This window comes from Berghia stephanieae, chromosome 3 (assembly GCF_034508935.2).
Source record: "Berghia stephanieae isolate SIO BIC M18660-M18661 chromosome 3, UCSD_Bste_1.3, whole genome shotgun sequence".
Taxonomy (NCBI): Eukaryota; Metazoa; Mollusca; class Gastropoda; order Nudibranchia; family Aeolidiidae; genus Berghia; species Berghia stephanieae.
The window spans coordinates 8,272,768-8,287,767 of NC_088362.1; the positions used below are offsets into that span (position 1 = coordinate 8,272,768).

The window sequence follows — 15,000 nt, forward strand, 5'->3', positions numbered from 1 at the left end:
AATTAACTCTCTCCTTATCAGCTATTTTCAGAATTTTACCCAAAACTTCAAAATAGAGTTTTCAAACAAATTAGCAAGGAATATATCTATTATAGATATTTTGTTCAGAAAAATTAGCTCTGCAACATAGTGTCCAGTTTTTTTATGGCTATAACTATAACAAAATGAAATCAGAATTTAAAAAATTGTTGGCTGCATCGTAACGAACGTGACGATTTTCTTATGGGTGGTAAGGAGAGCGTTAAATTAGATATGACCCATTGCCTCAAAACAGTATTGTCTAGGAGGGTGTATTAATTTGCTTACCTACTTAAGCCCTTGGGCTCCCCGTGGAGCATAGGCCGTCAACTGTATTCCTCCATCTCACTCTGCTCTGGGCGGCCATCTTCTCCATTTCACTCCACTCATTCCAACTTACTTCAGGCCTTCTGTTGTTGAACTCCTCCACGTACTTCAGGGCCTTCCCCGTCTTCTCTTTCCTTGCGAATTCCATATAAGGGTCTGCTGGTTGATGCTTAAAACTTGATTTTATGGTTTTACTACTACTACTACTACTACTACTACTACTACTACTACTACTACTACTACTACTACTACTACTACTACTACTACTACTACTACTACTACTACTACTATAATAATAATAATAATAATAATATATACTTTATTCATCCAAAAAAATGGAAATTCGTTTACAGACGTGGCATGCATGAAAATGTATAAACGCAAAATTGAGAATCTATGGCGACAATGTATACATATATAATATATGCAAATGCACAAAAATGTAAAACTATACAGCCAAGAACCAATAGCAACACTTTATATATTAATTTGATAAATTGAGATAGGCCATACCTCTGGCCTTTAGTCCGAACTTGTGTGTGTGTGTATGTATATTTAAAAGATAGTATTTAATTTAAATCGCAGTTGCGCGTTAAAAATTCGAAATGAGATTTGGAATAATTGTTTCAAATCTTTTGATTGAAGGATGATAACTGATGGTATCTCAAAGTGAAAAAATCCATGATTTTCATATTTATGGTCATTTTTAAATATAGCATTATCTTTAGGGTTTCTGGTTCATTCCGACACAATTTATACGTGCGGCTATGTGGTCTAGTGGTATGACACTCGCTTTCGGATCGGAAGGTCGTGGGTTCGAGCCTCGCGTTCGGCGCATAGTTGAGTCCTTGGAGAAGGCTCTTTACTAACATTCTCTCACCGTACTCAGGTGTAAAACGAGTACCTGGCCGTTAACAGCGTTGTCTTTGTCCAAACAAAAAATTTGTAATATCGCCTAACAGGCGTCATGTCCCGTTCTAAATGTTACGTGTTGCTGTTGGCCAGGGACCCCTTGTAAAGCGCTTTGAGCACGTTTAGTGGATGTTGCCCTATATAAAAGCTCAATTAAATACCACACAAATGGGAATGAGTATGAGTAATGGATTAACGATGTCTGTTGCAAAGCGATCGACTTGTCGATTGATCTTCAATACGATCCACTATGAATGAAAACACATTATTTTTATGTCACCCATCGCCTCAATACGATATTATATCGGAGTAAGCCAGATACCAAAAAGGAATATTAAAACTTTAGAAAATTACAACAACAACAACAACAACAACAACAACAACAACAAAATACAAATTCTAGGTGGGTTTTTTGTTGTTGGTGTTGTTGTTTTCGTTTAACCGAAGGGCTAGAGTTCAGCTCGTCGCTGGTTTGATATGTAAGTAAGTTGTGATTTTTTGTCGTTGTTGTTTTCTTTTAGACCGAAGGGCCAGAGCTCAGCTTGTCGCTGGTTCGATATGTAAGTAAGTACGTTGTGATTTTTAGCTTAAAAATTATATTCACTCTCTTCAACAAAACATAAAAAACTTAACACAAGCTTCACAATTTTTAATATGATTAAATTGATAATATCTAATCTAAACCAACCAAACATAATATCCCTTTGAGTCTATGGGATACGTATACATACTATCTTTTACAAAGAGCAATGAGGCGTAGACATTATCGGTCTATCTTTCTATCCAATATTTCAGTGTACTATTTACTTATGTACTTATTGACTATTGATGTTTTATGTCAATGACAACTAATCTAGCAGCACAAATAATAACCTGGCTTGTTTGTCTGTTTCTATGAATTTTCATTGAAATTGGATTCAGTAGTCTGATGTCACGCCCCCCGGCAACGGGGGCCATCTTGGTTCTAAACAAAGAAAATCATTACTTTTTATTCTTCAAGCTGGCTAGAACTTTTCATATGTCTTGTGACCAGAATGTGTAAAAGTCAAAACATGATCAAATTTATGGGTTTTTTCCTCTGGATACACTTTTATGCTCGCCGGAGAAATATTTCATACGCTCCGCATGTTCCGATATTAACCATGTTACTAGTTACAGCATTTGAGAATACGTTACACTGTTGAAGGTATTGACATCATTAGGAATACAGTGGTGATTGGTGTTCTTTTTTCACGAAACCTGCCGAAACCCGACAAAGTTATGGGAAGTAGGCAGCAGTGGGGAGTGAACCTGGGACCCAGGAAAGTGTACATCATTGGGGAGTGAACCTGGAACTGGGTTTCGGCGGGTTTCGTAAAAAAAGCAATTAGTTTTTTATGAAACCCGCCGAACCCGACAATATCCGACAAAGTTATGGGAAGTAGGAAACAGTGGGGAGTGAACCTGAGACTCAAGGAAGTGTACACTGGTGGGGAGTAAACCTAAGACTATGGTTTTCGGCGGGTTTTGTAAAAAAAGTAATTGCTTCATTCTCGTCTGGTACCCAACTCCCATAGTCCGGCTTCATTTCCCACTGGTGTATCCATCTCCCATAGTCTCAGGTTCATTTTCCACTGATATCTTCTTCTCATAGTCCCAGGTTCACTCCCAACTGGTGTGACTTCCCTGAGTCCCGGTTCATTGTGGTGTTTTGGCGGGTTTCGTAAAAAAGTAATTCCCCCTCCCACTTTGTATTGCTTTTTTACAAAACCTAGAGTCTCAGATTCACTCCCCACTGGTGTACAGTTCCCTGAATGTCAGGTTCACTATCCACAATTGCCTTCTTCCCATAATTTTGTCGGATATTGCCAGGTTTCGTCGGGTTTCGTAAAAAAGTAATTGCTTTTATATGAAACTCGCTTAAACCCGCAGAAAACCATAGTCTCAGGTTCACTCCCCACTGGTGTACACTTCCCTGAGTCTCAGGTTCACTCCCCACGCTTTACCTACGTTCCATAATTTTGCCGCATATTGTCGGGTTTCGGCGGGTTTCGTAAAAAAATATCCCCCCCCTTGGTATTGCTTTTTTACGAAACCCAGAGTCCCAGGTTCACTCCCCACTGGTGTACATTTCCCTGAATCTCAGGTTCACTCCCCACTGTTTGCCTACTTTGCATAATTTTGCCGCATATTGTCGGGTTTCGGCAGGTTTCGTAAAAAAAATGTAATGCTTTTCTTTTTACGAAACCCGCCGAAACCCAGTCCCAGGTTCACTCCCCAATGGTGTACACTTCCCTGAGTCTAGGATTCACTCCCCTGAGTCTCAGATTCACTCCCCACAGCTTCCTACTTCCCATAACTTTGTCGGGTTTCGGCGGGTTTCGGAAAAACACCGTCTATACTGAATAGTGCAAAATTAACTATTCAGCATCAGATACTGAATAGCGCAAAGCTATTATTCAGTATCAGATGCTGAATAATGCAAAACCATTATTCCGTATCAGATGCTGAACAGTGCTAGCATGCACCAGTTAAATCTTTTCTCAGCGATCTTTTAGTCTGTGTTACCGGACCGTGAAGTTAGTGGTTATATTTTTTATTTTATAAAGTACTAGTAAAAAGTAAAAAGCCCGCATTTCGCGGGGAAAAAACTATTTTCATTCGATATGGTACCCACTATCATTTAATGAGGGCAGATTGATAAACATCGTTGTCTGTGTAAATTGGTAGATCCTCTGTTGATTTTTCTGTGTGGCCCAACATGAATTGTAAGCCGCTATAACTTCTGACCCGTGACACAGCAACATACAGTTGTCCGTGTGTGAAAACATGTAATGGAAAGAAAATTAACTGCGAAAATAAACCTGAAGTAACAGACGTGAGCAGAGTTGAAAGACGATCCTGGGATCGAGAACTTAGCTTACAGTACAGAACTCTGGTGATCATGTCTGGTGGCGTTTTTATGCACCTCCGTTGGAGGTGTACAAAAACGCACCGTTTTTATGCACCTCCGTTGGCGCTGTTAGTTGATTAATGAAAATGTTGCTGCTTGAAGCTCGAAGGAAAAAAAATACCGATAAATGTTGAATGTTAAGCCTAATTTTAATAGACGAAACAACTCAGTCCTGACGATGGCAAATTAAGCCTGAAACATTAATGTAGACTGTCTCAAACATTGTGGTAAATATTTTAAATAATATATATATATATATATATATATTATGATATATATAAATATATATATATATAATTTATGAGTGTTGGTGGTACTTGTAGGTACGAAAGTGCCGATAATGGTGGTTAGAGCAATAATAATGCAAGTTTCACTCACATTTTTGGCCGAGACGATCGTTCTGTGTTTTTTACGGACATTACAATGATACGCCGACTGAAGAAGTGTAAAAAACACAAAACGAGTCGTCTCGGCCAAAAAAAGTGAGTAAAAATTTGCATTATAATATAAAATATATATATATATATATATATAATATATATAAATAATATAATATAATATATATATATAGTATTTATAGAGAAGAGAGAGAGAGAGAGAGAGAGAGAGATCGGTCGGGTAGAGACAAAAGATGAAGGGAGATGACAGAGTACAGACAGACACACACACACACACACACACACACACAGAGGACGATGAGAGAGAGTAGAGAGAGAGATGAAGATAAGAAGAGAGAGAAGAGAGATGAGAAGAGAGAGAGAGATCGGTCGGGTAGAGACAAAAGATGAAGGGAGATGACAGAGTATAGACAGACGGACAGAACACACAACACACACAAAGAGAGAGAGAGAGAGAGAGAGAGTAGAGAAGAGAGAGATGAGAGAGAGAGAGGAGAGAGAGATCGGTCGTAGAGACAAAAGATGAAGGGAGATGACAGAGTATAGACAGACGGACAGACACACACACACACACACACACACACACACAGAGAGAGAGAGAGAGAGAGAGAGAGAGAGAGAGAGAGAGATCGGTCGGGTAGAGACAAAGATGAAGGGAGATGACAGAGAACAGACACACACACACACACACACACAGAGCGAGCGAGAGAGAGAGAGAGAGAGCGAGAGAGAGAGAGCGAGAGAGAGAGCGAGAGAGAGAGAATGAGATTGAGAGAGAGAGAGAGAGAGAGAGAGAGAGGGGGGGGGGGCAGTTAGTTATGCAATGATGCGTGGCGCACATCATAGCGCTCTCTGTCAACAAAGAGCTTACACGCGTTTGAATGGCTCATGACCCCGATAATGTACAATTGAAAACTGAATCGTTCAAAACGATATTATTTGCGAGTCATCACCACAAAACTGTATGAATGTCGGAATGATTTAGCTGGTTAACAATTTATTTTATAGTCACATTAGTTTCTGTCCTTAAAGACGATTGCTCTGGTTTTTTAATGTGGGAAAAACTTAAATCTCACCATCCTAGTCACTTTTACTTTAATGTCATTAATCCATACCTGGTTCAGCCCGATATATTACCGTTTAAAGGCGACGGATCACAGATATAACATTCCAGAGATCGATGAATAAAAACACACAATAAAGGAGTGCTTCCATTCATTCTACTTGTGGATACGCTTTATTCAGGCTTTCACAAGGTAAGTTCATTTCCATTTGTGAATTTTTGTTTATTTTAAATTTTAATTGTTGGTTCTCTTAGAGCATATAATACTTGAATTATTGAACTCAAGTTCCGAGTTTATTGACAGATTAAGAATGATAATGGGAGCGATCTATATTCATGTTTTCGTCCAACCAGGTCATCAATCACATGATTTGTTGCTGTACAATGATTGGATATTTCTTAACATATGTAAACACGCTGCTTTGTTTATGAACGTTGTAAACATACACGTGTGTCAAGCTGAATAACATGAGCAATCGTGATGTTTGATATTTCAAAAACTGTGAACGCTTTTCACTAAATGGGTCACTTTGAGCACATATTCCAATGTGACCGATGACCTCGAGCACATGGAAAGTTAATATAGATCATGCCCATTGCATTGGTCTGGAGTTGATTCGAGCAACACTAAGTGGACAAAGGTCTGTTAATTATTCATGTTAGTACTAGTAATCCAGAAATGGAAATCCGGTATCATATCATTGTGTCCTGCCGAGGGAATAAAAAAAAACATTGTAAAGCGTATTCAGCATGGTATATCCGTGCAAATGCTCGTTATAAATGTTTACGTTTAATTAATTTTTTATTTCTATAGATAGTATGCGCTTGGCTCAGAAGCTCATAACATTGCCATCAGGAAGTATAATGGACCAACACACAAAACTGTATGTATCCATTAACGTTTATAGTCGGGTTAATACAGTTCAGTGAGCATTACTCATAAACGCGGATGGCAAAAACAATAACAAAGGCCTGAGTGACGTCATCTGCATACTATCTATTGCCGGTTTTCGTGCTTACTTCGACGAGTGAACAAAACTCATAAGACCAAACGATTCATTAAAACAACAAGATAGGCACACCACTTCAATACCTATCTCTTGTGTGAGGGTCTTTTTATTCTTTGTCCACCAATCAAGGGACAGCAGTTGGTAGATAATGCATTTACTCAGTAGAGAATATAGATAGTATGCAGATGACGTCATTCAGGCCTTTGTTATTGTTTTTGCCATCCGCGTTTGTGAGTTGTTCTCACTAAACTGTATTAACCAGACTATAAAAGTCCATGGTTACACAGAGTTTGTGTGTTGGTCCGTTATACTTCCGGATGGCAATGTTGTAAACTCCTTGGCCAAGCGCATTCTATCTATAGATAGTATGCGCTTGGCTAATAAGTTCACAACATTGCCATCCGGAAGTATAACGGACCAATACACAAAACTGTGTGTATCCATGAAAGTTTATAGTCAGGTTGATATAGTTCAGTAAGCATTACTCATAAACGCGGATGGCAAAATACAATAACAAAGACATGAGTGACGTAATCTTCGAACTATCTATTGAGAGATCGAAGTTGACGTCACTAACTCGGGTCTTTGTTATTGTTTTTTTTTGGGTTTTTTTTTTTTTGCCTTCCGCGTTTATGAGTAATTTTCACTAAACTGTATTAACCAGACTATAAATGTTCAAGATTACACATAGTTTAGTGTGTTGGTCCGTTATACTTCTGGATGGCAATGTTGTGAGCTTCTTATATATATGTATATATATATATATATATATATATATATATATATATATATATATATATATAATATGTGTGGATACATTTATACATTTATTTATTTATCATGTATTTATTTATTAATGATGCTATGCGTTTATCAAATAAAAAATAATCATAACATCCACCATCCGGATATAACGTACCAACACATAAACTATGTGTAACCTTGATTGTCTATAGATAGAATGCGCTTGGCCAAGGAGTTCACAACATTGCCATCCGGAAGTATAACGGACCAACACACAAACTCTGTGTAACCATGAACTTTTATAGTCTAGTTAATACAGTTTAGTGAGAACAACTCACAAACGCGGATGGCAAAAACAATAACAAAGGCATGAGTGACGTCATCTGCATACTATCTATAGTCTGATCAATACAATTTAGTGAGAACTACTCATGAAAATGACTGGCTAAAAACAATTACAAAGACCTGAGTGACGTCATCTTCGAACTATCTATAGATAGTATGCAGATGACGTCACTCGGGCCTTTGTTATTGTTTTTGCCATCCGCGTTTGTGAGTTGTTCTCACTAAACTGTATTAACCAGACTATAAACGTTCATGGATACACACAGTATTGTGTGTTGGTCCAATATACTTCCGATTGGCAATGTTATGAGCTTCTTGGCCAAGCGCATACTATCTATAGTCTGATCAATACAATTTAGTGAGAACTACTCATGAAAATGGCTGGCTAAAAACCATTACAATGACCTGAGTGACGTCATCTTCGAACTATCTATAGTCTGATTAATACAATTTAGTGAGAACTACTCATGAAAATGGCTGGCTAAAAACAATAACAAAGACCTGAGTGACGCCCATTTAGTTCCATCTAACCATGTGAATTCAACTCAGAAATGTGTTGACACCGAAATGGCATTCCAAATCTGAGCTAATTGTTTTGATAGTCGACATGATTAATTATGAATGTTTAAGTCTTAACAAACTGGATTCGATTTTAATCGGAAAGGGACGTTAATATTATACGGCCGTTACATATCTATCGGTGAAAAGGGTTAAGTTATAAATGAAACCCACTTCTTTGATCAGTGTTTTTTTTGGAGTGGACATCATACAAAGGATCGTTGATGTTAGTTTTAATGATGTTATGCGATTTCAGTTGTAAATTGGCAAACAAACAACTTGTGTTACACAGCTTACACATCAATAATTAGGTATCCATTTGGCGTGTTAACACATGTCTCGCCCGCACCTAATTATAATAGTAGTATTGTATTTCTGATGCTATGGCAGGCGGGTGAGACTGTCGTCTCAAAATGTGTTATGTCACGGTTGAACAGCAACAAAATGATGATTTTAACGTTTTAAAAAATCGACCTTCCATGACAACATCATAAGATCCCGTCGCCTCGGCATTCCACAAAGGAATATCGACAATTTATCAAACGAGATGTCTAATGTCAACAAGAATCATCCATGTTGTCCATATGAGCAAATTGGGGGTTAATAATCTTGCCCAAGAAAAAAACCCGAAAGTGCCTGAAGCAGTGCTCGAACCCGTAACCTTCCGGGTCACACTCGGCCACTTCTCACCCAAAGCAAAGTAAACGTTTTTAAAGTAAAAGCTACCATAAAAGTGATATTTAAAAAAAACTTAAAATACGTCTATTGTCTTTAAAAAGAAATCTATCTATAGTGTTGCAATCGCTTTTAACATCAAACAAACATACAAAGGAACACACAACCTGACTTAACGCTCTCCCTATCGGCCATTTTCATGATTTTTTTTTCACACACTTAAGACAAAAATTGATTTTATTTACCCATTTTCACAAGCAATAAGTACGTATTTTATACATGATTTAGTTTAGAAAAATAATTTTTGACAGCGGCTTATAACGTTTTAGAAGCCATAATATATTTTTGGATAAACAAAGATGGATGGTTTATCGTGACGAATGAGACACTTTTGTTATAGTTGGTATGGAGAAGGTTAATAGTTATAAGTATCTTTTAAAATTCTTATTTGTCTTACTGATTGAATTCGAATTGCTTGTATGGCAATATTAGTTATATCGATATCCCATTATTTAAAAAAATATATTAAAAAATTGAGCTTTATATAGCGAAATATCAACTAAAGGTTCTCAAAGCGCTTTACAAGGGGTCCCTGGTCAACAGCAACATTTAACATGTAGGACGGACATGACGCCTGTTAAGAGATATTGCAATTTTTCGGACAAAGACAACGCTGTTAACGGCCAGGTACTCATTTTACATCCGAGTACGGTGAGAGAATGTGAGTAAAGAGCCTTTTCCAAGGACTCAATTATGCGCCGAGAGCGATGCTCGATCGCAGGACCTTCCGATCTGAAAGCGAGTGTCATACCACTAGACCACATAGCCGCATTATCTTTTTTGGTGCTGAGCCGTCTATTTTTAGTTACTTCTATGTAATCAGTGAATGGGATTATTTATCGATATTATGCCATTGAATTTTTACCAGTAAATGAATATGTGTACTTTCGAACATTGTACACCAAACAACATATGGCCTTTATGGACAATAAAGATCGATTATTATTATTATTATTATTATTATTATTATTATTATTATTATTATTATTATTATTATTATTATTATTATTATTATATTATTATTATTATTATTATTATTATTATTATTATTATTATCTAAAAAAGTAACCCAAGCTTAATATCTTTGACTAAGACATCAATGTTTAAATCTAAGTCATCCCGACATAAAACCGTTATGTGGCGATAGAAATTTCAGCAAATAGCTAATAAATATAATTCCAAAATTCATGGTCAAAAAAAGACAAGATTGATTCTCACAACACTGAATTGAGAAATCACCATAACAATCTTCCCCCATTAAGACAGCGCATCGTCACAAGTAGAAAATCTGTTTCATGGAGGAAAAGCGATATTAAAAAAGCAAAAGCTGAGCGCCGTCGTGCTGAAAGAAAATGGCGAACATCACTCCTGACAGTCGACAAAGAAATTTATCAAAATCACAGCAAAAACGTAAAACATATGACATAAGATCAAAGAAGCAAAGTCGTCGATCAAGGACTGTCGCACTTCAAAGGCGTTATTCTCCATCACCAACTCATTGTATGGAAAGTCTACTACAAATTCCAAAATCCACATATCCTACGTCGGTTCCAGCAGGGGGATATTCCTGGACTATTTGGAGATTTCTTTCGGGAAAAGTTAACTTCAATTAGAAAGAAACTAGATAGCAATTCATACGGAACACTCAACTTTAAGACCTTTGAATGTGATGTCTTGTTTTCTTCATTCACTCCTGTTAATACAGAGGATGAAGTCAAAGAAATAATCAAATCGTCACTTCCAAAGACATGCATTCTTGGCCCAATATCAATAATTCTAATTTTGATATCCTCTTACCCTTTATTACTTCGATCATAAACGAATCTCTGTCTACAGGAATTGTACCACTTTCTTTTATCCGTGCAATTGTGACCCCTTTGCTAAAAAAAAAGAAAGGATATTTATCCACTGAAGAGCTGAAAAATTGTCGTCCCATTTCCAATTAACTCTTTCTCTCTAAAATCTTTGAAAAAGTGGTTGCTAGGCAACTTAAAAATCATTTACTTAGATATAATCTCTACGAACCTTATCAATCTGCCTACAGGCAGAACCACAAGACCGAAACTGCCCTAATTAAAATTATTAATGATCTTCTTTGTGCTGCTGGTGCTGGACAAATCTCCATCTAAGCGCTGTTAGATCTAAGTGCAGTTTTTGACACCATAGATCACTCCATATTAATTACACGTTTGTTAAAGACATTTGGGGTATCAGGTAACGTCTTAGAATGGTTTAAGTTTTACATTGACGTGCATACATAATTAGTCCTGATAGACAACATCAAATCGGACCCACAAATTTTAAATTATGGAGTACCCCAAGGTTCCGTTGTAGGCCCTCTCCTCTATACTCTCTACACACAATCGTTGGGAGGATTAATAAGAAAGCATGAGGTCAGCTACCACATGTATGCTGTCGATACCCAGATGTATAGCTCTGCCCATCCGTCTGAATAATTAAAAACCTGGAAATTTGTATAGAAGATGTGAATAACTGGATAACTATTAATAGGCTCAAAATGAACGAAGAAAAAACGGAACTTCTTTTGTGTGATCCTAAAAAAATATAATAAAATGTGAGTTATAAAAATGTTTTTACAATTGAAAACGAAAAGGTTCATTTTAGTGACAGAGCTAGAAACCTGGGTGTTTACTTTGACTCTACCCTTTCCACGCATTGCCATATCGATAATTTATGCAAGACTTTTACGTCGAGCTCAGAAGAATTTCACAATTGGCTAATTTTCTTAGATCAAAAAGCTATTCAAACCCTCATTTCTTCTTTGATGTTTTCTAGACTTGATTACTGTAACATGTTCATGTATTCTATTCCAAAGAATGTTGTCAGCAAACTGCAGCGCATTCAAAATCAAGCGGCAAATTTAGTTTTGAAAAGGAAAAAAGTGATCATGTCACACCTTTGTTTTGGACTTTACATTAGCTCCCTGTTAGATTTAGGATTACGTAAAAAATTGCTGTAATGTGCTATAATCATCTTAATGAAAGTTATCCAGCCTATATATCAGATTTGATAAATGTTTACACTCTCTCACGCTCTTTAATATCCAATTCTCAATCACGATTATGTGTTCCTAAAAAATGATCTAAGACCTATGCTGGTCGTGCATTTATTGGAATTCTTTACCATTCAGTGTTAGGAACGGGGTTGTAGATTCCCAGTCATCTTTTAAAAAGAAATTAAAATCTCATCTTATGAAGAGCTCACTAGATTAAATAAAACATCCTATTTTTTTTTTGGTAAGATATACATTTGTTACATCCGAATTCTCATGACATAATATAATCTCTCTTCATCTGTCATTATTGTTCAATAATTCATGTTAGCAGCTGTTTTTCGTCTCTGTATGCATATGCACGTTTTGGCGGATATGTGTGTCGTTGTGAGGGTATGTGTGCGCGCAATTGTATGAAAATAAATAAATAAATAAATAAATAACCCCCCTCCCCCCCAAAAAAAAAACAAAAAAAAAACACAAACAAACAAACAAAAAAAAAAAAAACAACAACAACAACAAAAACAAAACAAATAAAAAAACAAAAACCCAAACATCTTTATTCTGATCATTTCTATTTTGAAATGACTTTTAATTGTCTTGTTTAGTACGATATTGTAACACCAGATGGAAATGGTGGGGGGCACCCATGATATAATCCTATCAAAGCTTTATGTCGCTATAAAAGAATTTTCGATTATTTTATCGTTAAACAAGACAATTATTATACTATGAATTTTTTCCGATAATCCGTGCGTGATAACAATCCAACAACGTCAAAAGCTTGAGACAGCCAACACCCAACAAAACCTTTATTTACTTTGTAACAGGCTGCAATTTGTGTAGCATAATGTCATTACTATGAAACAAACTCACGATTCATACACATCATCTGTCATATCACTGTATCGTGCTTATCTCGTGTGTAGTCACTCGTGACCATCCCTGGAAGGATTAAGATTTAAGAGCTAATAATCTCTTTGACGTTCACTGCCATATATAATATATATTTGGCAAAATTGGATTTTCTGCAATACATGACTCCAGTGTCATTGGACCAATCGTCACCAAATGTTGCATGGTTTTTACAATTACTGGTTCGCCCGTTACTAAGCGTTAATCAACCGGAATATATATATATATATATATATATATATATATATATATATATATATATATATATATATATATATATTTAGAATATATATGTTTAGAAACACTAACAAAAAAACATCCACAAAACTCAGCGAACATATTTGGAAATTAAAAGACAACAAACTAGACCACAATATTTCATGGAAAATTTTATCTAAAGCAACAGGATACACACCAACATCAAAACAATGTAGCTTATGCCTGGAAGAGAAATATACTATAATCAAACACCCTCATGAAGCCACACTCAACATGAAAAGTGAGATGTACGGAAAGTGTCCCCATCGGCGTAAATTCTTGTTAAGCAACTTTAAACCGGAACCACTTCAAGAAACAACAACAGTCAATAAAACAACTCAGTCCTGACGATGGCAAATTAAGCCTGAAACATTAATGTAGACTGTCTCAAACATTGTGGTAAATATTTTAAATAATATACCACCAAACTCATAAATATATATATATATATATATATATATATATATATATATATATATATATACATGGCGAGGCGTGCTTACAGTATAAGTTGTCCAGAATCAGAAGAAAAAAAGACTTAAAACATGCTATACTTGTAAATACAAAAAAAAAAAAAAAAAAAAAAAATTTAAAGAAAGCCTGCTCATATAAGTGTGAGATGGGTATTACCTTTGTCTCAGTTTTATTTTTTTTTAAAATGCTGTAATCCATTTCTAAAAGATAGATCCGGTGCCTGGCACCAAATCAACCAATATACCGACGCCCCTATATATATATATATATATATATATATATATATATATATATATATATATATATATATATATATAAACAAGGACACTAATATTTTGTCATGACAATCGCTTCAGTACTAGTAAGTCACACCTATTGGCTGTCGGTAAATCAGTTGTTCGTTATTGATATTTGTGTCCCTAATTCTTATTCATACATACAAATACAGCAACGCACACGAGGAAGAGTGTACGTGTGTGTGTGAATGTGTGTGTGTGTGTGTGTGTGTGAGAGAGAGAGAGAGAAACAAAGAGAGAGAGAGATTGATAATAGAGAGAGAAGGATGGGGGAAGAGAAGGAGACAAAGAGAGAGATAGATAGATAGCGAGAGAGAGAGAGAGAGAGAGAGAGAGAGAGAGAGAGAAAGGAGGAGAGAGAGAAAGAAAGAAGGAAAAAAAATAAAGATAGATAGAGAGAGAGAGAGGGGGGGGGGGTTCAATATATTTCTAATGTAATGAAATTGTTAGATTTCATAACTTGACACATCTCTATTTCAAGTGCTCATCAAAGTGTGTCATTTTGAATTTACTGTAACACACGCGACTACCAGACAAATTATAGTTCGCCACCTGCTTCTTTCATAATTTGGTCATTAATAAACACCTCTCTCTCTCTCTCTCTCTCTCTCTCTCTCTCTCTCTCTCTCTCTCTCTCTCTCTCTCTCTCTCTCTCTCTCCCCCCTTCTTCCTTTTTAGGATTACTCTAATCTATAGGCAGTCAAGTCCCGTGCGAACGGAATATCGCAACATGGAGATAAAGATAAAGGGAGTAAATCTGACTCATGAATGAACAACACAGAACAAACGGCGTTTCGGCCTTTGGCCTTTTTCAAGTATAGAATACACATCTATTTATATTACACACACACATTTACAAATTTTTGCTAAAATTATTATGACAATCTAATATAAATATAATATATGTATTTTGTGTTTACGAAACGTCGTTTGTTTTGTGTTGTTCATTCATGCGTTAGCTGATTTACTCCCTTTATCTTTGTCTCCATTTTATTGAGTCAT

The 15,000-nt window shown here is 36.1% G+C and overlaps 1 protein-coding gene across 6 annotated transcripts in view; it reads left to right on the plus strand.

The window, feature by feature from the left end:
* The window catches only part of LOC144967100 (uncharacterized), a 75,327-nt gene that overhangs the window by 23,471 nt on the left and 36,856 nt on the right, over positions 1–15,000 (plus strand). For 2 of the 6 annotated variants that reach the window (XM_078903933.1, XM_078903931.1), the window contains exon 1: positions 5,464–5,843. The exons of 2 other annotated variants lie outside the window; for them this stretch is intronic. The gene's annotated coding sequence lies outside the window, so the exon portion shown is untranslated. Of the gene's footprint in view, positions 1–1,586; positions 1,661–5,463; positions 5,844–6,180; positions 6,292–15,000 lie in introns of those variants that run through there. 2 more of the 6 variants (XM_078903934.1, XM_078903936.1) reach the window with 2 other exon arrangements.